The sequence below is a fragment of the Stegodyphus dumicola genome, chromosome 5 (assembly GCF_044657685.1).
Source record: "Stegodyphus dumicola isolate Sdum_Otavi_A_Nest chromosome 5, ASM4465768v1".
NCBI classification, from domain to species: Eukaryota; Metazoa; Arthropoda; class Arachnida; order Araneae; family Eresidae; genus Stegodyphus; species Stegodyphus dumicola.
This window is the reverse complement of record NC_140772.1, coordinates 140,003,469-140,026,240: the sequence shown is the minus strand read 5'-3', so window position 1 is coordinate 140,026,240 and position 22,772 is coordinate 140,003,469. Positions and strand designations below refer to the sequence as shown.

At 33.1% G+C, this 22,772-nt stretch overlaps 1 protein-coding gene across 11 annotated transcripts in view; it reads left to right on the top strand.

Annotated features, from left to right (window-relative positions):
• The window catches only part of LOC118185241 (uncharacterized), a 265,229-nt gene that overhangs the window by 167,529 nt on the left and 74,928 nt on the right, over positions 1-22,772 (top strand). The gene's annotated exons all lie outside the window — the stretch shown is intronic.

Below are 22,772 nucleotides of genomic sequence, written 5' to 3'. Positions count from 1 at the left end.
TATGCATAATTTCTGACTTCCGCCTAGAGTGCAAAATTTATTTCTAGTCACGATTCATAAAGAGAAATGCATAGCCGTCATCATTGTAAACTCGTCGTCAGAACTGTTTACTCATCCGAGGCGAAGTGCAACACATTATGAATCCTACCGTAACAGAATGCTTTGTTTTCTTTATACTTGCTTTTTAGTTCTTCTGAGAACTTTCGCTTGACAAATCTTTTGATGGTAAAGTTGATGTATATATTTGCGTTATTTTCAGGGATCCATATCATTAAAGGCATAATATTGCCTTTGGAATTTTTTTATACGATTCGTCCTTTCTAAAAAAAAAACTTACATTGTTCACAAAAAAGTTAAAATAAGATTATCATTAAACCGTAACTATGGATAGCATATGAAAAAGATATTCTATGAACAGCAATATAGGGATTAATAATAGTAAACGATAGCCATCTAAGTTATAATTTTGGATGGTTTGATTAAGTGTAAAGTGTATAATAATCATTATTACATTATTTTAAAAGTTGCATTAATTGCTATGTTAAAAAGTTCAGGATAATTACATTTTAAAAATGCTTTTACCTCATAAGTAGCTGGTAAAGTAGCTAAACTTGCAAAGAATTATAATAGGGGGACCGGAAAGTAATGTTGCTTTCTTACATTAAATTCAAGCGAATACATTTTTAACAAGTTTTTATTTTTAATCAATAATATAATCACCCTCGTTATCAACAACCTTTTGCCATCTAATGTGCAGATTTTCAATCCCGGATCGATAAAAATCAATTGGTTTTTGAGTAAAATATCTCGAGAGGACATTTTGGACATCATCCAAATTTTCAAATTTTTTGCCACTCAGAAAACATTTTGTAGGGATCCGAATAAATGGAAATCCAATGCTGCGATATCAGCCGAATATGGCGGGTAAGTATGACAATACCTCCCACCCTAGTTCATTCATTTTTTCCAGTGTTCGTCTTGCACAGTGCAATCTTGTATTGTCGTGTTGCAGAATGACGCCTTTTCTATTGACAATTGATATATTTCGATTAAAGATTGGTTCACTCCATCCAATTGTTCACGATAAAGGTCTGCATTAACAGTTTATCCAGATTTCAGCAATTCAAAATGAGCAATTCTGCGAATACTCCATCAAACACACAGAAGCGCCTTTTCGGGATGTAAACCCTTTGTAACCCCTATTAAAACTGCCTTTTGAGTTTTGGATTATCATATAGGACTTATTTTTTTTTGTCTCCACTAATCAAACGATCAAAAAACGGTTCTGTATGGTGCCGTTGAAGCAATACGTTGCATGTGACGGATAGGTTGGATTTGTTCTTTTCGGACAGATTATGGGGGACTCAAACACCTGCTTTGCTTATTTTTCCATTCTGCTTTAAATGTTCTTGGATGGTCGACCAAGGTTGGTTTAGAGTGTTTGACATGGATTTGCTTCCACTTCTGCCCTTAGCATGTTGTTGTCGACATGCGCAGAAACGACATTACTTTCCGGTCCATATATTATCACGTCTTGTTTGTAGAAGTTAGCTTGTCCAGCTAACAGGTGGAAACACCATAGTCCGATTCCCAGAGAAGATTCAAATGATTTTGCATGCTTGTCATTGCGAAAAGCTAATAATCTCTTCATCTGCATCCGAACTAAAAACAATTGGCGGAAGATAACTGCCCTGCACATAAATTTGATAGTGAATGGTTCCGTGCCTCTTTCACAGTCACTTTTTAGTTAGACGGAGAATAAGGAGTTATAGCATTCCATCTGTGCATACTCTTGTGGTTTAGTGGTAAACTACATCCAGCGAGAAGTGGAAGATTAATGGCTCGATTCACGGTTGGGTTCAGTTTCCCAATTTAAAAATTAGCAGTCTCTAAAAGGTTAACTAATTAATTAATTAATGTGCAAAGTAAATAAGAGCTAGTTCCTTTGAAAGTCTTTAGAAAGGCATCTCTTGCTTTAAGCAGATAGTGCTTTGTCATATTTAAATAACTAAATATTATAATCACGGATACAATCCTTATGGACTGGGTGTGTAATTATGTAAACACACAGGAGTGCCATCTACTTCTTTTTATGTAGTAATGAAACTTTGAAGCCCGCCTTTTTCTATTGACATAATATCAGATTATGTGCTGATTAAAATATGAGTTATATAGAATAATAAAGAACAAAGAAACTTCAATCTATGCAAAATTCCTATTTCTTTTAGTTTGTTATAGATGTGATACAGGGAGGTTTAATATTATAAAAGACGTGCAGCTGTTATTACTCTTTATGATTCTAAATGAACAACACAAGCGTCATTAAAATGTAAATTAAGTATTAAGCTCACGGTTCATGGCAAGCAGCGTTTCTGCTGTTTGTGACTATTTTTAAATTGGTAACAAATTTCTTCGGTAGATATTCATATCACGCATAAATTAGAAAAGTTACTTTTATGAAATTTTACGCATGTATATGTTAATTTCACATAGTTTCCATCACCCAATTCATCAAACTGTTGTATTATTTTAGTACTTTTATCCATTTTAATTTTATTTGCCCAAACAAATATTGCACATATAACATATAACAAAGAATTCTGTGTTACCTATCTATATTGTTAAACATTAATTATTTCTTTTAATTGTTAAAAAATTATTAATGTATTTTGCAATTAATTAAGCAATAATTTTCTCTTTTTTCTAATATAAATGCAGAGACAATCACAATAAGGATTTGCCAACAACTTTAGATAAAGAAAAAGGGGGAATAGTTGACCTGTTGATATTTAGGACAATAGGAACCATATTTTCATTCTGGTTGAATGGCACAAAAGTAGCTACTGAATTATTTGATCATCATCATAGAAGATTACTTTCACTTAGTAAGCTTCGTAGTAATTTAAATAAGAGCTTTATTTTACTTAGTAATCTTAGTTACATTTTACACTAAATGCGAGGACAATCCCGTTCATTTGCAACTAACTTTTTAGTTAAGAATTGTATCATAGTAGCTGTACTTAGGTATTCAATGGTAGGAGTACAACATTGACTGCCTTCATGTTACTGTGTCATGGACAGACAATAGGTAAATTTGAGTAGATGTGTTAGGTGGATTAAAGGTGGAGAAAGTTAACAATTAACAATGTGCAGTTCTCTGGAAATAGAACTTTGGGCGTAGGTGCAAAAACATTGTTTCTTCATCACTTTTTTTTCCCCTACTGTCCAGTGTGTGCCCTAGCCCTAGATTTATTTTTATTCCGCATTAAAGAGATGAATTTATTGTGAATGATGGTGAGTTTTGTCTGATTTTAATGACGTAACATGACCTAAACTGTTATGGGAAGGAAAATTGAGTGGGCGTTTCGCTTTTGTTTCATCCTTACAATTATTTTGTATGGATGGTTAATTTATTATGTACAACACTGAAGATCTATTTGTAAAAAAGGAAGCATGGCTTCGGGAAGGCCATTCTGCCAGAAGTAATCTCGTTAAAATATGGAAAAGGCATAGAATTATTTTACACTGAAATGTGCAATTATGATTAAAGTATAACTATGTTATTTTTAGCAGAGATATTTTATCATGCATCCGTTTAGAAGGTTGAAGGTTTAAAGGAAATCACTCGGTGATCTAGTGATGAGAGAGAAAATACAAGTTCGGTTTTAGCAAGGTCGCATTTGAAAAATTGGGAAAAGAAAACTAAATATGTACAATTACTTAAGTGATGATAGTATATATAGTTAAACTCCGCTATAACGAACGAACGTTTTGGTTCTGTTCAGTTTCCCACACAGTTAATATTATTTCATAATTCTGTAGTAAACCTCCAAGACTATGAACATCGGATACAACGAACTCTATGATTGTTTTGATTTGGTTTATTTGATTATGGCTAAGCACGAAAGGCCTATTTCCCTATGCGGAATGATGCCTACGCAGAACACTCTGTAAAGGAAACATGCTCGTGTCCACCATATGGAGAAAACCATGAAATCACCCATACAGCCCGTTCTCCTGGAGTCGAACTCAAGTCGAACTAACAATGTTCAGCGATTTTATCGCTCGGCCGTTGGAGGGCGCTACGAACTGTATCAATGTCTTCAGTTGAAACACTTGTATTTTTCACATTTTTCCAGAATTTCTGCAAGTTTTAACAAAAAAAAAAAAAAAAAAAAAAAAAAAAAAAAAAAAAATTAACTATTAAAAATTATCCACATTTAAGATATTAGAATGCTGATCCTATCCGTAAAGGAATGTGTTTTTCAACCCACTTTTCTCTGTGCTAAAAAAAGGCTATGCTAGACAGGTGTGATACCCAGTTCTCGGAGAACGAGGATACAATAAGCATATTTTAGGACAGCGCATGTTATGTGGATGACCATTGAACCAAGAAACGTGAATGGGTTCTCTGCTCAAACTGAGCTTACAGACAGAACCCTGTTCAGAGCTGATGCTATGATGCTAATTTTGAAATTTTCACTAGTCAGGTGAAGAGGAAGTACTGAATCTTATGAGTCTGTTGTTTGCGGTTAATTATATTTTTAAGAAATGTTAATTTTTTGATCCTTATTGTTTTGTTTGACTATAAATGCGGTCCAAGTTCTATTTTCCGAATAGGAGTTTTCCATTCTTTTGTTCTTCTTCAAGAAATGAAATATTCTTAATAAAGTTTATTGAATTTTTATGTTGCAACCATACATATCTTAAGGATAATTATTGTGTTATAACTGGACATTGGTCAAGACATATAAGTGACAAAATTACCTTCCTTTTTCATCTTTTCCAGAAGAACAAACTCTTGCATATTCTTTCCCTCCATTCTCTGCATTATGATTCTGTGTCAAAAATTCATCTGCTTAGCAAGCTGTAAAGTTTCTGCATTGACGAAAGGGTGAACATTATTCGCAAAATATAAAATAAATGCAGCCAAATACATATCTGCCAAAAATATACTTTATCCAAATGATCTATCTGTATTTAGTGCCACTTGAAAAAAAGTTAAAACTCTATAATTTCTGCTCATGGACAAAATTTGGATACTAGGAAAATGTTGAAAAAGGAATGTTGAAGAAGAATTGTTTGATTCACCATTCAAAGAAGCCCTTAATTTGCCAGTATTTGGACAAATGGCTTCAGACAAAGTTCAATTAATTTTTCCAAATATTCTGGAGAAAATGGAAAAGAGCGAGCAGCAAATTTAAGACTGCGGTCAAAAATAACTGCAATTAAACCTTAATATGATTTTTAATTAAATTTATTATTCACTTCGTTTGATAGCTATGATAATGTTTGTTTTTGCCTTTATTCATCATTTAACTTCTATACTTTGTCGTGAGGTACTTTATTCTTCTCATCGAGTCGAATCAAGCTAAATAGATTTCTGGTCCCTTGAAGTCCGTTATAATGGAATTCGACTGTACAGCACCTGAAAAAGGTATATGTGAAATTCCTTTTATAGAAGGAATTAATCAAATTTAACAGATTAAGAAAGAAAAGTGTTTGAAGAAGAAACTGAACTGCATAAAATTTGTTGAAGCTTTCTGTTTGAGGGTACTCTTGGGAAATTTATAATAACAAAATAATAATCTTCTGTGACAATTTCATTTGTACTAATGGACTGCACATCGTCTTGAAAATATTTTCCTATTACTGTACAGGAAGGAATCATTACACTAGGCCGTCAGTTTCAGAGAAATACAGATGATATGTGCAATGTAATAGTGGGGTGAACTGAATTGCTGCTAAACATTTTATTTCTTATACATATTTAAAAAATAATGTTTACAAATTGTTCAGTAACTATAATATTAGGATGAGCAGAATTGTTACTAAACAATTTATAGGTGCACTGCATTGTTCCTAAACAATTTACAGGTGCACTGAATTGTTACTAAGAAATTTATTTCTTATATTTATTTAAAAAATAATGTTTACAAATTGCGCAATAGCTGTAATGTTAATTTATTTTCAAAGAGATTTCAAATAAAAATCTCAAAAAGACAAGATATTTGAAACCTGTACTAAAGAAGAAATAAATACAGTAATTGTTAAGAAATACAGTAATTGTCGATTTTACGAAAAAAAAATTAAGCAATTTGAATGCAGAAGATTTTTTCTTTCTTTTACAGTTCTTTTACCGATTTCGCAAAATTAGATAAGAGAAAATGTATTAGGGAAAAAGTGAAAATATCAGTTTTTAGAATTAAACTAAATTTATCATTTGTCACTAGTTTGTAAACCTATATATATCAGATCGCATTTCAAAAACTGGGAAAGAAAGCAGATGTGTGTAAATAAATGTGCAATGTGAATTACCTGGAGTATCACCGCGATTCACCTGTAGCCAGAAATAAGAATTCTAAACAATTATTTTTAACTGATTAAAATTTATTAATTGCATAGCTTATTATTATGTACATTACATACATTTATTAATTATGTACATTAATTTACATAATTAAAGGTAATGCATAAAATACAACGGCTGCTCCATCTGCGACACATAGTTTTAAAATAGATGAACTATATGTACTACAATCTACAGAAATCGATAACTGTTCAAGACGATAATGCATCTGCACTAATATGCATTGACAACTAAATCGTTACAGCTTTTAGTTTCTGAATGAGATCTCACGTTCTCTAGCACTAACAGCTCAAGAACAACTTCCCTGGCACAATTCAAGCGTTTTATAATTGCATGAATTTTAGTTAAGGAAGGACCTCTAATATTAAACTTCAAGTAGGAACAAATTAAATTTGCACAAAATCCCAGCCTGGGAGAGATATGCTGACAAAAGCCAAGAAAAGATAAAATAAAGTGCGCTTGTTGCCAGAAATTAAGGTATTTTTAAGTCTTGAAATTTATCATGCATTAGAACGTTTTGAGCGGATCAATGGGTTCATAGATAATTGCTTATAAAACTGTGAGGAGTAAATTTCATTTAGCTGAACAAATAATTTAATTATACATTTGAACTTCTCATTCAAAGAAATATGCGTGCAAATATTACTACAACGCAGGTCAAATCTTTTCATTATTATTGACATTTATCCGCTGATACGTGTAATGGTTAAACAAAAGAATTCAGACTATTTGAAGCTATATAAGCTGACCTTCATATGACATTATAGCTTAACAAATATGCCGAATCATGCCATCCTCGTACGAATATAATCCTCTCACGTATAGTTTAAAGCTTGTTACCATAGCAATATTCTGCAGACACTGGTGCTGACTGCGTTTGATTGGGTACGATTTTTTATATAGCAAGAAAAATTAGGCAAAAGTATAACACTGGAGTAGCTGCAGTACAGAACTCCATGAAGCTGAAACGAACTACGGTTTTGTTTCATTTTTGCCTGTCATAAATTATTATCCGTTATCCCTTACAGAAAGTTTTGCTAACTATCTCTTGGCTTAGGAACTGGAAAAGTCTAATAACTATCTTTAGCCGATATTTAAACGCATATAGATCAAGATTTTCGCTCTGATGAATCGCATAATGGAAATATTCATTAGGAAATGAATAGTTTTATTCAGATTTCTTGACGGAAAAATTAGTTTCTCATTAAACCTCGCTTTTGGATGACTTCCAAATGGATTGCGGCAGTAACACTACACTGCTTGAATTAATTAGCAGTTATATTGAGAAAAATTTAAAACTTCAATGAAGTTTCCCGATATATTTTCGTCTTTAGCATTCAACAATAAAAATTCTTGGCTTTCCCCCTTTTTATAGTAAAAATTATTTCTTACTGTTTTAACATATATCCCATTATATGGCGCAAGACGATCCTTTATAATTTACTGACAAAATACTTTTTTTATTCTTTAATAGTATTAACATAAATAAATTTATTTGTTTTGATTATTATTATCTTTAGTTGCAATCAATCCGGGAATTCAGTCTAGAGTCTCTGTGGAAACCAAACTAAAACGTATTTCTGAAATATTCCAAAAATCTCCAAATGTAGCGGTATTTCTCAATATCACAAACGCCTGATAGATTTTAACGGGCGATACCTCAGGTTCTTTTCGAACTATTTACAAATTTTCAATGCTTATTTGCGTAGAATTTCCTGCATTCAAACGTAATATTCTGAATAAACAAGTAAATGCATCATTATTAATTATGCACAATTAAAAATGCCCAAATTAAAAGAAAAGCAAATTACGAAAAAAATACATCCTAAATTAACATTGATACAACAACATTTAATCAACCCCAGAAATAAATGGAAAAGCAAATCCACTTTAACAAAAAGTAAAATAAGATTTTTTTATAAATTTATGATATCATACTCGCAGTTAAAATGTTATAATCGCGATGTTTCTGATTAAATAAACAAATCTTATAAAAGGGTAGTTTTTATTTCTTTTTATGAAGGCGACATGAGCTGAGTAAATGTTGGTACGAGAGATTAAAGAGTTAAAGGACCTTTGAAAACTTCAGAAAAAAAATTGAATTAAACTGGAACCAACCAACTTTATCTCCAGGCTCTTAAAAAAAGAGTCTCGCTGACGCTTGTGAAAGGATTTACCAGTTATGAGTTATTTTGAAAGTGATAGTGTACCATTCGCACTGTGAATTTAAGAGTCTGATTTTGCGCATTGAAAGCAAAAGTTTTCCGCCATTGTTTCTTAGGACATTGTTAATCGGGTTAGCTTATTGCAGCTGACTGGATAAAGTAACTACATTCACTAACATCGCGGTTAGTTTCCTTAGAAAGCTGAAGGTCGAATGCTTGATAGGATCAAATTAGAAGCAGGGAAAAAGAAGTTAGTTTAATCAAGGGGAATAAATATGGTTCTGTTGCGTAATTAATGTGCTGTTTGTTGAAGTCACTGGAGGAAGTTCTAAATGCTATGATGTCTGCGGATCGTCAAGCGTGTCTTCTCATTTAAAAAAAAAAAAAAAATAGATGAGGAAACAAAAAGGCACCTATACCGCGGTTGCTTGCGGGATTTTAAATGTCAGCTTTTATATCGAAATGCAAAAGAGAGAATGAAAATCTACTTTTTCCCATATACATAATGGAAATGCATCAACTTAAAATGTTTTCTTGAGGTGTATTTCGAAAAGAGAATTTAAAGAGGAAAAACAAACAATACTATTTATATTTTAATTCTTTTTCTGTTATATATGAAAATATTTTTCTTTTATTTATATAATTAACAAAATGATTAATAAATGTTAATCAGGTACATTAATAACCCATCTGAATGCGAATATGTTTTTATTACGTATTCGTACATGCGTTCGTGTATGGAGCTTCCTTCTTCAAGAAAATAGTCATTATTTGTTGATATTCAATGAGTGTGAATGCTTACTATTTTCAGCTCTAAACCTGTATTTTCTTTCACAATATTATACTAATAACAAAATATTTTTGTTTAAAAAACATCGAACATGAACGTTTTAAGAAATTAAAATGAGAGTTTGAGATTGATCGAAATTTTTCTCCCATAACATTTTGAATTGACTTGTACAGTCTAAAAGATGCCCTTGAAGAGGCAGAAAATCCCCGGAAAAGATTTATATACATGAAAAAAAAAAAAAAAAAAAAACATGTCCTAGATTTAGAATTGTCTGGTTAACATAACTGACTAAAATTCTTTTTAACAAATATCCAAATTCGGCTTTAAGTTTTAGGAAATAAACTAACAGTCTACGCATTTTGTCTTAAATTTCTGTGTTTTGTGTGAGATTGTTTTTAAAAAACTACTACTATGAATTTTCTGTTAGTCTTTTTTTTCCCCTTACAGATCATAGTTTTTTATGTCTCAAATGATGTCACGGTATTTTATCTTTCACTTTTGCCTATCTTTTTCTAACCTTATCTTTTTTCCCCTCATCACTCTCAGTAAAAATAGCAGCTTCAGCAAAAAAATCATCTGAACTTTCTGCTTCTAAGATCATTCTAACTATCTACTTTCTAAATCTTTGATTATATTGATTTTTTCTGATACTTTTAACTATATTTAGCTTTAAACTCTCCTTGCATGCTTTCTACTTGATTCTACGAGAAATTCCAACAATTCAAATTCAGATATCCTTTAAAGCAGGGGTTCTCATAATTTTAAAATTTTGTACCGCATAAATGAGGATCAAAAATATATGTACCTCATAAAAGCATTTTCCGATTAAAATTCTCACCTACTTGGTAGTTGTTTCTAACATTCATTTAATGTTTTATGTAAAACTTGTGCCATTAGTGGTACATACATCATTGAGCAAGAAACCCTGTTCTGAAAGGTTGATTTGAATAGCATTTTTAGAAAATATGTTATGTCGCATCTTCAGCTTTCATGTAAATTTCATTTTTTACATCTTGTTAAAAGACAGTGTTCAGAGACTTGCTGTAAATTCGGTACGAAGTGAGTGGCCTGGTCATCTTAAAAAAATCTGCTCTCTCTATGGAGCTGGTCATCTTAAAAAAAATATTATTACAATTCAATATTTATTACAATTCACGTTATTTGTTTGTGTTAGCGAAGATAATGATCGCTTAAAATGCAAAATAGTAGTCGCGAAAGGGTTCCCGATAACCACGAAAGGGTTCACGGTAGGTAGTTGAAAGATTTTTTGATAAACAATGCGTGCACAAATAGCTATCATCTATATGTTATATTAAAAAAAGCAGAAGCTACGTGTACGTTGGTAAAATTCAGTTTCAGTTAATGATTCAAAACACTTGGAACTATTATCGCTATTGTCGCTGACAGACTCAAGATAGACCATTATTAGCTATTCGTGAAATCAATCGAATTTGAAAATGTGTCTATGAAGGGTACACGACCTGCAGTCACGCGTCTACCTTTATTCTGATTATTTATCAACAACAGAAAAATTTTTATTCATGTTTTTTTCTCATTGATTTATTGATCTTTATACATAAATTGTAGAAGATATTATTAGCCTTTCAGACAAACCGGTGTACACAACTAATTCTGAATTTCTGCTCTTTCACGACCATATTATGCATAAATTGAGGAAGGTATTAGTCGTCTAGACAAACCGATGCACGAAAGTAATTCTTCTGAGTTTCCGCTTAGAGGCAAAGGAAGTAAAAAGAATTATTAACTTAAAACCCACGCATTTTTAAAAAATAGCAAATACTTTTATACAACCCATTTCAAACACAAATACGAACAAGTGATAGAAAAATTCACTTAATTACCAAATACTTTCTTAATTAGAATAAAATTTAGATTTTTTTAATTATCAAAAGAAATTCAATTAAATTTTTAGTCACCGAAGATATCTATTTTTCATAGCTGAAAAAATGACAAAAATTTCTTGTACGATTTTATTTCAATATATAAAAACTTCCTGTTCACTACAAATGTTCAGCTCGAGTATTACAAAAATAAGTAACTTAATCTTTACGTGCATTAATAAAACAAACAAAAGCAGAAAACAAAAATTCAAACAAACAATTTTTCTCTTACAATTTTTATGCTTTTTATTGGCGTAAATAAGTAAAAAATGCTAAAATCGAAAAAAATGGATTTTTGAAAGTTTTTGCTTAAAATTCTTATTTGTACTGCTTTTTTTTAAAAGTATATCTGAATATTATAGCATAATATTATTCTACAAAGAATTTTTATTTCAATAATATATCATATTACATCATAGTGATTAACACTTTTAACACTTTAATAATTTTTATGCATTTATTCTAATGTTAAAAATTGTATTTAACTGTAATAATTAATTGTGCTAGTATTTTATAGTGATTATTTTTTTTAATTTATGTCTAGTTCTGAATAAGTTTTCTTATTTATTGCTAATTTATTTTATTAACCCAAAGGGGCGGCAGCTCAGAAAAGCTATTAGTTTCGAAACGGCATTTTGCTTTGTTTCACTATAAATGTCCGTTTCACTTTGCAAACTGTTGCCACCAAATATTATCGCCCTGTATTAAATTTAAAGAAATTAAATAATGAAGAATCTGCATGAATGCATGTATGTTTCTCTCGCACTGTGAAAGAAACAACAGAATTTAGAATCATAAAATTTTGAATAACGTAATCCTCTACCCGAACATGGGCACTTGGACGGCCTAATTTCGAATTTGTTTTAATCCATTTGATATTTTGTAACTTTCACGAAATTTTGATTAAGAAACTCAACGAGTTCAAAGCAAGCAATGGCAACCCTGTACAGAAAATAACAATCTCCAGTGCGGAAATTCTAAAGATATGTCATTTTCAAATATTTTGTGATATTGTTCTTGAATTAAATTTTATGTGGTTTACTCGCGAAGAACATGATGTTTAATATATAAAGGTAACACGCAAAACGTTACAAAAACGCTCCTTTGGGCGTAATATAAAATTATATTGCTGAGTGCTTCCAGAGTTTATGCTTTTTTTTCCCCTCATTACGCTCAAAAAGGTTTATGCTCCGAATTTTATGAATTACTAAAATAAATAATCATCTTGCAATGTTAATAATTAATGATCATATAATCAAATAAATGATAGTCTTGTTATGTTATAATAATTTTAAAAACTACTGCCTGAAAATGCTCATAAAATCAAAGAAAATTATCAGATCTTGTTTAATTTTACCCTATTTGTTTCAAAGCATCATATGCTATCAGTATTATTTAATTTTACTTTATTTGTACACAAAAATAAGTGCATAAGTTTTGCGTTTCGAATTTTTACAGTTTTACTAAAGTAAAGAAATTTATGCAGGAATTACGCATGAAAAAAATGCGCAAAATGCAGTAAAAAGTGCTTTTATGAGATATGTTAAATCTTGTTTTCAAAAACTGGGACTTTCATAATCCCATCACTTATACAACGTATCACATTTAATAATTAAAAACAGTTATGTGATACAAACGCCAGCGGTTTCCGAGTTAAAGTAAGCCAGATCGTCCCTATTCTTTCTTAAAAGCCCACCAGCGGCCGAGCGGTAAAGTCGCTGAACACTGGTTGAAGATCTGGTATCGTACAATAACAGCGAGGGTGATTTTGTACGGGTCTTCAGCATGGGGTATTCATCTCAATGGAAACCTGAGAAGGAAACTCAATTCTATTCAGCGTCTCCAACTCCTCATGATTACTAAAGCTTATAGGACCACTTCGACAGATTCATTGCAGGTGCTCGCTGGGTTACCACCATTGGATCTTGTCGTGGAGAGGGAGGCTGGACAAGCACGGATCCTACGCATAAAGGAAGATTTTATCTTGTGGGGTACCAATTACCGCGCTCTTGATTACGAGGATCATTCCCCTCGTTCTCTAGGACATCCGGCGGACATAAATTATGATGACAAAGTCACCATAGAGCCCTTAATTCCGGCTAGGCATGAAATTTGTCTTTATACGGATGGTTCCAAAACGGAGCTTGGCACAGGTAGCGGCTTCTGCGTCATGCGAGGCAATACTATCTGCTACACTTGGTCACAGAGGCTGTCAGATTACAATAGTGTATATCAGGCGGAACTTGTAGCAATAAAGGCAGCATTAGATTATATTAAGCAAAATCTAACAGGACCAGTCAGAATACTGAGTGATTCAGCATCGAGCCTACTGGCCATTAAAGAACTCAACAGCAAAGCGGATTCTGTCCACATTATTAGGGATGCTCTACTTCAGATTCCCGAGTCCCAACGACCGTACTTGAGCTGGGTTCCAGCGCATGTAGGCATTGCTGGAAACGAAGAGGCCGATAGGCTTGCTAAGCTAGCAGCTAACGACTTGAATATGCCTGTAACACCCCTAAAAGCACCAGTTTCCTATTTAAAAAAGATTACCGAACTTAAAATGTTAGAAATTTGGCAACAGAGATGGAACAACTCCACCACAGGCCGCAGAACCTTTCGTTTCTTCCCCAAAGTTGGTCTGAATCTGGTCACTGGTAGTGCTCATCTTACACATTTCTTTACTGGACACGGACCATTTTTAAGCTATTTACAGCGCTTCAGATTAGCTACTTCAGACAGTTGTAGATGTGGAACACTAGGTGATCCGGATCACTTTGCTTTCGAATGCTCTCTCACGATACCATTTCATTTAAAAAAACCCTCTGAAGCACACTGGTCCGGGTGGTCAGACACCCTCAAGAGAAGTAAGCTCGCATTTAAACAGATTCATCGAGTAATGGACATTTGTGCTCGTGAATTCTGTTGAACAGAAGCGGTGTCATCAGCAGCTACAGCAGGCAATTCTATACCAACAACTTTCATAATTCTTACCTTACAAATTTGGTATCTTATTATATACGATAATATTCAACTACTGAAATTAGGACAATTTCAGAGACTAATGGCATGCCATTGTACCTATGTTACGTACATGCATGACAGCCATGTTTAGTGCAGTACATGAATAACTTTGCTGGAACATGTTACCTCCTAGATGCAGATTACCACAATCAATGTCTGTCTATTTGTACCTCAGTGTCGCTTCTATCCATTATTAATCTTTAAGTTTATTGTGTTTACTTAATTTTTGTATTGTATTCTGTGTATTTCAATTTACATATTGTCTTAGTGTATTGACCTGTTAAGTAGTAAGTGCGTTGTGTTATGTTTTCAATTAAGTTTGCGGTATAATAGTAAATACATATATAGAGCTCTCGGCTAGTACCATGAAATATTGTGTGCAAATGTTTTGTAACAGTTTCTAGTACTGTGCAAAATGCAACAGTTTATAACAAATATTCGTGGCCGCAGAACCAACTTTCTGATAAGCACATTGTATATTGATTGTTATTTTGTAGTATTCGCCATTTTATTTCAATGTATGTACAGTATTCCATTAAGTATCTTGAATAATTTTTTCTATTAATGTGGAGTATAATAGTTTAGGGTCGTATAATGATAAGTAAGTGTGATGTATAATAGTAGTATTGAATCAGACTTTCTTGGTTGTAGAACTTTGTAAATATGTATTGAAATATTTTGCTGGATTTAATGTTTTGAAATGACTCGTATTCTAACTCTGCTAGAATATATTATATTCCTAATTTCACTGTGACTGTTTCCAAAGGTTATTGTCTAGTGTTCTTTAGTTTTAGCGTTACAGTACAGCATCATGTACAGAATTGTCTACTTTTCTGATACGAGCAGTGTATATGTTGTGTTTTATTTGTAATATCAGCTTTACTATGTCAGTGTGTACTTTTCTGATACGTACAGTGTATATAGTGTGTTTTATTTGTAGTATCAGTTTTACTATGTTAGTGTGTTTTTCAGTCTTATAGTAATATATTGCATAATATGTTGTAATGTGCGGAATTATAGTAAGTGTATAATAGTAAGTCAGTGTGATGTATAACTGCAGGCTTGAAATTCCAATGTTAGTCTTAAATTTTACTGTTTTTGTTTTACCATTACCAGTTTTGTATCAATGCAGCTTTGTACTTCTAAGTTTTTTTTTTTTTTTTTTTTTATTTATTATTTTTTTTTTGTAACCTATACTATCAGGAATGTCATATGTATTCAAGGTAGTCCTTTGTATTCCCTATCTAGATGTGACTCTGTACTCTTTTTTTTTCTTTTTTTTTTTTCTTTTTTTTTTTTTTTTAAATTTAGACTTAATAAATGTCTGCAGGGCGGACATCATACTGCAAGGGCTTGTTCCCGGTCAGTAGTCCTCCTTAGCAGTGTAAAAGTAAAAAAAAAAAGGTAGTTCGGTCCGAGGTTCGAATCCCGCGAACGGGCTGGCTGCGTGGGTGTTCTCGTGGTTTTCCCCATGTGTAACGTGTATACGAGCCAGTCTCCCTTAAAAAGTCCTCCACGAAGGCATCCCTTTATAAAGCGCTGAAATTTCTCGTCAGGGAATATGAATGAAATTTCGGAAGGAAAAAAGAATTTTTTTAGCTAAGTACGGCGGTCACTTAATTACATTTTAACGTGAGATCTTCAAAAATTATCCATAAAGCTTTTTCATTTAATCAACTGGGTTCTTTTGAACACTTCCACTTCATTAATAATTTTTCTTGTTTATTTATTGATATTAATTTTCCAATCTCGCTCTTTCAAATGATTTCAAATTTTTAATACCTTTACGTTTCATTACTATTTTACACATCACATCATGTTACATTCTTTCCCTTACAAAATCGTTTGGATCTTCCCACTAAGGAAATTTCCTTTCCCTGTCATGAGAAATCTGAATAATGCAATAAAAATTATTGTTCTTGAATTATACTTTTTATGGAAACATATGGTGGTGAGGGTTAGTTTAGCAACTATATTTTATTTTGTTATTAAAAACAATTAAAAAAAGTGAATTTCTAAGACAAGCAAAGGTATAAATTATTTGTGACCTCTATAATTTGCAGTTCATGCCACCATTCTTGAGATAAAAATTCTGTAACATTTTATTGACCACGCCTCTCGCTTGAAATACTTACTTAGGTTAATGTTTATAGCCCTAAACTAGTGCATAATGTTTAATTTAGAAGTAAAATATTCTTTAAGGTTTTGTTTTATTCATTTTCGAGAAATTTCAGCGCTTTTTCAATTTGGCCAATGTACACCAAACAGCACGATACATATCAAACAATGCTAAATTAACACAATAATTAATAGCACATATGAGATCTTTAAGAATCGAAAAATGAATTTTACTGATAGGTGAAAAAAATGACTTAAATATTGAACTTATGGAGTAGTCGAGAAATTTTGTATTTGATAGTTTAAATAATTTTTGGGTACGTGTCTGTTAAACGTCACTGTCGGCTTAGTAACCTGTTGATTAAATGTCTTGACAGGTAAGTGTCCCGTAGCTAAATGTCTTGACGGCTAACTTTCTGTGTCGGCCAAATGTCTTGTCGGCTAACTGTCCTTGTCGGCTAAGTGTCCTTGTCGGCTAACTGTCCGTGTCGGCTAAATGTCCTGTCGGCTAACTGTCCGTGTCGGCTAAATGTCCGTGTCGGCTAAATGTCCTGTCGGCTAAGTGTCCTTGTCGGCTAAATGTCTTGTCGGCTAACTGTCCATGTCGGCTAAATGTCCTGTCGGCTAACGGGTGTCGGTTAAGTGTCCCGTCGGCTAAGTGGTTGTCGGCTAAGTGCCACGGACCCGTCGAAAATATCATGGTAAAAAGTCAAATCAGCCCATGACAATAACGTCTTAGACGTGCATTTTTCAGGCTTTAAAAGTTGTAAATGCATACTCGCATAATGATTTGTCAGCGCAAGATGGAATGAGGAATATTTGTACCTTTGCATTTCACATTTTTGAATTAAGTAAAATGTTTTTGCTGAAAAAATAAGAAGAAAACTTTAGCATTAAAAAACTGAAAATAAGTAGAAAATTATGTCCGCCTATAGTAATTAATATAATTTTAAGCTTACATAGTTTAATATAGGTCATTAATTAATTAAACGCTTTTATAAGGTTTTATTGGCATTTTTCCATGAAAAATGTAATCTAAAAAAAAAAAAAAGATTAGATAAAGGAAAATGAGTAACTGCTTGAGGTCTGCCAAATGTTTTAGTTCATTATCAAATTTTCTTTCACTTTTATTAATGTGATATTATTTTAGTGAAAGTTAAATCTTGTTTTGCTTCAGTTTATTCATGTTCTTAAAGTGCCATTAACATTTTTCATCTAAAGTGTGCCGTAAATAGTTTGAATGCTGATTTGTGAGTTATGACAAAGCATAAGGCTACATAATATTTCAGTAGAGGATGTGGATTTATAAAATTATGGCAAAGCACACTAGAGCTATCTGCTTAAGGGAAGGGATGCTTTTGTGGAGGATTTTCTCAGGAACTGGCTCGCATGGACGTTATACATTAGGTAAACCACGAAAATCTACTGCAGCCAGGTCGAAATATCGGTGTTCAGCGATTTTACAACTCAGGCATTGCTTCTGGCAAATTCAGCAGGGGAACATTAACGGAAACTAGTACAGTGGATGGACAAAAATATGGAAACACCTTGTGAAATGCATGTTTGAAAAGAAAGATTGATTTTAATGAAATATGTAGGTGGCCCTGGCGTTTTTGACTACTGACGCCACCTATACAACTTCGTAAATGTGCTAAACAGTTCAGTTGTTGTCGGAGTACTGTTATGTGAGGTTGTCATTGCATTATGTCAGAGTTAACAGACTTCGAAGGTGGGCAAATTGTTGGAGCACGTATGGTAGGTGCTTCCGTAAGCAAGGTATCCGAGGTGTTTAGTGTTTCAAGAGGTACTGTATCGAAGATTTATTCCGCATATTTGAAAAGCGGAAAAACATAATCTGCTAAATCACAGCGCGGACGAAAGTGTGTCCTGAGTGATCGTGAGAGACGATCATTAAGGGCAATTGTGACGAGAAATAAGAAGACCACAGCTGCAAAAGTTACTGCTAAAATGAATGTTGTGTTACCGAACCCTGTGAGTACCAAAACAATTAGAAGGGAGCTTCATAAACAGGGAATCGCTGGCCGTGCTGCAATTGAGAAGCCACTCATCAGTGATGCTAATGCCCGTAATAGGAAAAGGTGGTGTTTAAGTCATAAAGCCTGGACTATAGAGCAGTGGAAGCGAGTAATATGGGCTGACGAGTCTTCTTTCACATTGTTTCCCACTTCTGGCCGAGTTTACGTCTGGAGAACGCCATCTCAAGCCTATAATACAGACTGCTTGTTGCCAAGAGTGAAACATGGCGGGGGTTCTGTTATGGTTTGGGCAGCCATATCGTGGTTCTCTGCTAGCCCCGTGATAACTGTGTCAGGGCACATGACTGCCAAGACTTATGTGAACATTTTGGCCGATCAAGTTCATCCCATGGTACAAACTTTGTTTCCCGATGGTGATGGTGTCTTCCAAGACGACAAAGCCCCTGTTCACACAGCTCACATTGTCCAGGACTGGTTTTCTGAGCACGAGGATGACCCCTGGCCACCACAGTCACCAGACCTGAATATTATTGAACCTTTGTGGTCTACATTGGAACGGAAAGTGCATTCTCGTTATCCACCGCCAACATCGTTATCTGAACTTGCCACCGTTTTGCAGGAAGAATGGTATAATATTCCCTTGGCAAACATACAGGAACTGTATTTATCTATTCCGAGAAGACTGCAAGCTGTTTTGGATGCCAACGGGTTTCCTACACCATATTAAGCAAAGAAACATGCTTTTTTAAAGGTGTTTCCATATTTTTGTCCAACCCCTGTAGTTCGCTTTTTCATCAGTCATTGAGAAGATTCGAATTGAAAAATAATACTCATTCCTTCTTGCCCTCACAAATCATTATGCGAATATGCAGTTACAACTTTAAAAGCCTGAAAAATGCATGACTGTGATGTTATCTTCATGCGATGAATTGTAGGTACTTTATTGATATTTCGACGACCATGTTTTTAAACAGTAAATTTTTGAACCGTTTTATTTTCAACGACGATGTTTTAGACCTGCGATGTTTTCTCATTGCTTTCTTTTCTTCCACGATGTTTTCTTCGACAACGTTTTCGTCCACGATGTTTCTGCCACGATGATTTCGACGGATACCACTTGACCGGTAAATAGCATCTATCTTATGACTCCCTGTATTACAGAAAAATTTAAAGCCTTTTCCTTAATTATAGAAAATTTTAGAAATTTTCTGCTCAGGAATCTCAAATATTTATATTATTTTTACTAAGTTATTGAAGAAAGGTTAAAAAAGTCCATTAGAAGCAATGTCATAAGTGTCTTTGTATTGCTTTATCCTAATTCATTGGAAATATATAGTATAGTTAAAAGCATTCATTCAGTTTTACACTGAGTATGAGAACCTAAATTTAGCCACCTCATTTGATTAGTTTTTGATGGGAAGCCTTGGATATGATGTATGGTGTATTCTTCAGTTCAGAAACTGCAGACGTTTTTCTGTTGTGTATCTATATTCATTATATTGAAATATCCCGAAAATGCCTGATACCATTTCTTGAGAAATAATATAAATATTAGATTTTAATACCTTCGTAGCATAATAAAATTTATGCTAAGAAAGTAAACGTTGCATTTTGTATGAAGTATTTGTACCTTATTCATAAAAATAAGAGAATTTTTTTCATGTATTGTTAAAACTGTTTTATGATTTGTAAGAGCTGTTAGGTATTCTAATCCCCCATAACACCGTTTAGCACCTTTGCTGCTATATATGATTGAGAAGTTCACACTAGTTCAAATTAGTTTAACTGAAGAGTTATCGCACTTCCTGGACGTGCTGCTGTGATGTAGGCAGATCTGTGGTTCGAATCCCAATGCAAACCCAGCTGATTTTTCATATTTCTTGGTTCGTAAAAGTCTAACTATCCCTATTAAAATATAATACATAATTAAGATATATATTTAATTTTTGAAAGTAAATCTCTGTAGAGAAAATACTTATTAGTTTTGTGTAATAATTGAAACTGGAAATCAGTTAAAGTAATAATATCATCTGCATTACAAATATTATAATTATTATCAAGTGATCTACAGTACTTAAGGTGTTGCTCGAATATAAGAGGAATTTTATTCCATCTGAAAATCAGGCTCATGTTATATACACAGCTTACGTTTTAAAGATAAATTTATCCTTCTTTCTTAACTTTTACATTTGAAGAAACCGTAGTTTCGTCGCATGATACGGTATTTACATTATTTGATGGGATACATTAAATGATGTAAATAATACATTTAAATTGCATTATGAAATTCATTAAACTTATCAAGTTTTTATACATTAGGCCGACCTTTTCCTCCACCCGTTGTGAAACACACTGAAACGTACGTTTATTTATTTATCTTTCTAGATGTGAACAAAGTGAAAATATACGTCAGCACTTTAATCGTTTTGTCTTCTTTTCACGATTCATCTTGTAAGAAGCACAGAAAAAAGTATCAGCGTCAAAGGAGAATGTAACATGTAAAGTGACAGAAAGGGTAAAAAAAAAACTACTCATCGTCATCAAAGTCTCGTTTGGAAAGGCCAACGCCTACACGTCCAGCTTCCTTAAATGATTCTTTAACGAAAGCTCCAGTCTTCTCGCCTCATCATTCGGGATGCACGGTTTAACAAAAATGCTCTCTTCATCAAGAGTCCGCCGCCGGTGGGTTCGTTGACCCCTTCGTAATGAACTCCCTGGCAACTCAATATTCTCTTATTTCCACTCGCGTTCGAATCAATCTCGGAAGCTACCTGGCAAGATCCTGCTTTTACCCGATGGCGGGGGGGGGGGGGGGAAGAAAAAAACAGCCGGCATGAATTTGTTGTGTAAAATGGTGGAACTGCGCGGTGGAAGGGTGAGACAGGTCTTTGAAAGCACGACATAATAAGGAAACTGGAAATGTTGTCATGCAATGGTTTTACTCACGTAGAACTGCATTTAAGTGCAATTACCAATATTTCAAATTCATTTCTGAACCGTCAATATTCTAATGTTTGTTGATGAGTACTACATACAAGGAAAATTTTCTTTACGGACTCTTATTTTACGTAATGCGATTTATGTAGTAATGATTACTATACAAAACTTGTTATTATTCAGAATTACATTTTCCTTTTCGCTCACATCGCATATAAACCCTGAAAGCGAAGCTGTTGCTATTTCATTCTCTTATTATTTTCCATTTTAAAAAGCTGTAGCTTGTAACAAAGTGAATCTATATCATTTAAACCAGGGGTTCTCAACCAGTGGTACGTAAGAGAAAAACAGGTAGTACCCAAAGAAGCAAAGTGTTTTTAGCTATTAAATTCAAAAATTAAAACCCTAATATCCTGATTGATCTTTTTCTCTAACACTCGTAAATTTATGCGATGTGAGCTTTGTTCAAGAGTGGTGATGGTAGTAGTACTTTGTAGTGGAGGTACTAAAGGTTTTCAATTTTGTTTAGATGGTACGCATTAGTCAAAAGGTTGAGAACCACTGGTTTAAACAGATTCTACACGTTAAGCAATATTTTGTAAAAAAATTTATTTACGTCTATGCCATTATTGTAATTAATATGAAACGTTTTATGTCTTTTGTTAAAAGCATTATTATATGCCTATTGTTAAATGTTTTACTACAAATTCTTGTGTACATTTAACTAAAATATATGTATTTTCTGAATTAGAATCATTTAAAAATTTAAATGCAAATAAAAAAACGGAAAGAGTTCAGATTTTAACGATCGCGCAAAAGGTTTTGTTGAGATTTTTTATGCTCTCGCTGAGCTCGCAGTATACCAGTCTGCTATTGCACTCACTCCTGCTAGCTATATTATTAAGCACCATTTTCTTCGCATTTATACTATACAGAATTCCACAGCAAAATTACAAAAATTTTAAAAGCAGCATAACAGCATATGTTTGAAATTCCCGATACAATGTTAAATGTTGGCACATGTTTTTCTATTTTTTTCAATCTTTTTTCAGTTCATCATATTGTTCAGTTTTTTCAATAAGATGGCTTAAAAAAATTTTTTGTGTGTCTTTGTGTTATTAATGTTTTGTGTATTAACTTTATTTATTAGATATCACGTTCTTCGCACTTACACCACTTAATTTTTAATTCATTTCAAGCAAAATCACAAAATAATTCAAAACAGCATATCTTTAGAATTTCCGGCAGGTTGTCTTGTGAGCTGGAGACAAAAGTATTTTAATCCGTAAAGTATTGCCCCTGCTCGCTTTCAAGTCTTTGAGTTTGTTAATCAAAAATTTGTAAAGGTTTCACAAAATATGAAATAGATAATAAAACCAATTCAAAATTCGTGCTTGCAGGTTCCCACATTGGAGTGGAGAACTATATTATTCAAAATTTGATGGCTCTATGTACCGTTGTTTTTTTACA